The 1,651-nt window shown below is 55.5% G+C and overlaps 1 long non-coding RNA gene across 1 annotated transcript; it reads right to left on the reverse strand.

Moving 5' to 3' along the window:
• Positions 1-267: 267 nt before the first annotated feature.
• LOC125968130 (uncharacterized) lies at positions 268-1,144 on the reverse strand. Its single transcript, XR_011086432.1, has 3 exons — positions 959-1,144; positions 716-834; positions 268-484 (listed from the first exon to the last, which is right to left on the reverse strand). It is a non-coding gene; the product is annotated as an uncharacterized lncRNA (long non-coding RNA).
• Positions 1,145-1,651: the final 507 nt, after the last annotated feature.

A 1,651-nucleotide genomic window follows, 5' to 3' on the forward strand; every position in this document is an offset into this window, starting at 1 on the left:
ACGCGTGCGCACAATGCTCCTGCTTGAAAGGTCGGAATTTAAGGGGCCAATTTTTTGGATGGCGGCCGCCGGCCAAGCTTTGGACGGAAAAGGTTTCCTGGCGACAGCGAGCGAGCGCGGCGCTGCCGTACGTGCACCGAGTCGCCTGCCTGAAGACCTTGGACAAGTCGTCGATGATGTGCCGCTGCTCCACAACTTGAAGGAACTCCATTTCACCGTCCTGCTGGCCGCAACCGCGGTCCAGGTCATTGAGCGAACTAGGCCTTCTCTGTGGAACACAAATGCAGTGGACTCTGTTGGCACGCCGCCGTTGTCCGCGTCGACTTACCAAGCTTGCCATCTCCTCGTTCTCCTGGGTGACAAAGCGCACTTTGTTTTCAAGGCGACACAGCACCAGCGAGAGTTCTTCATTCTTCCTGCTCAGGCGTTTGTTTTTGTACAGGAGTGGCAGAAACTGGCTTTCTGTTTCTCTCAGTCGCTTTAGCTGCAAGCATGAAGTGCGGGATGTGAAAGACGCACAACACGCGGGCCAGAACGTATCCATTTCTTTTGCATCGGTTTGAACGGAATCGTGGCTTTGGCTCCCAATAAAAGACATCTACCAGGCAACCGACTCGCCGCGCCGCTCAACTAATAAGCAAGCGCAATGGGTGCCTCGCTGGATGGCGCGCATCAAACGTAGCGCAAACCTTCAAGCGTGCCGTCAATAAATTACCAGTTCATTGCGCTCTTCAGAAAGCAGGGCGTTTCGATCCTCCAGTTTCCTGATGACTGCGCTGAGCTCAGCTCAGCGATTTTCAGATGAAACCGTCGCGTGTCCCGATCCTCCTGAGACTGAAAACGCCCCGCAACACACACACACAAGCACTCGTTCAAAGTTCAAAACTGTTTTTGTGCTACCTTCCTCCAGCAACGAACTAAGTCATGCGTACTGCAAGTGTGTGATGAGGTGGCTTACGCAATGAAGAGGATTGCTAGTAGCGGCGTTGACCCCACTTCCAGGGTAGTTTAGGCCCGCCCTTTGGGAATCCCTCAGGGCAGCGATCTGCTGCTCGGCAGCCTGAGTCTGCAGCTGAAGGCGGTGGACGTGGCCGGCCCCAGGGCTTCATCCAAAACACTAACCGCTCTGTCTTTCAGCTTGATCTCATCCGTCTGGATGTACAAACGGGGAGCGCTCAGGCAGGCGGGCAAACTCATTTGCCAGAATTGTGACAAAAACAAAGAGAGCAACCGGCCAATTTTTTTCTTGAATCGACTAGAACACCTTTGCTGTGACAAAAGCGAAGCGAGCAACCGGACATTTTCTTCTTGTGAAATAGAATAGAATAGAATGCCTTAGGTGTCATTGCACTGCAGGTATACAACGAAATTGGGAACATAGCCACGCACCGCGCATCTGATCAGTCCTACCAGTCGGCGGATCTCCCTCTCGCAGTCTCTCTTGGTTCGGCTCAGCTCCTCCCGATGCTGGTGATGAGCCGATCGGAGCTCGGCCGCTCGGGACTGCCAGGCCTGCTGGGCCGCTGCCAGGGCTTCTTCCGCGCTCCTGGTGGAGGCGACGCCGCTCGGTCTCCCGACACCGCCGCGTCTCCTCCACCTCCGCCAGCAAAGCGCCCCCCCTCCTCACCTGAGCAGACATTGCGCCACACCG

Source organism: Syngnathus scovelli, unplaced genomic scaffold (genome assembly GCF_024217435.2).
Source record: "Syngnathus scovelli strain Florida unplaced genomic scaffold, RoL_Ssco_1.2 HiC_scaffold_45, whole genome shotgun sequence".
Classification (NCBI taxonomy): Eukaryota; Metazoa; Chordata; class Actinopteri; order Syngnathiformes; family Syngnathidae; genus Syngnathus; species Syngnathus scovelli.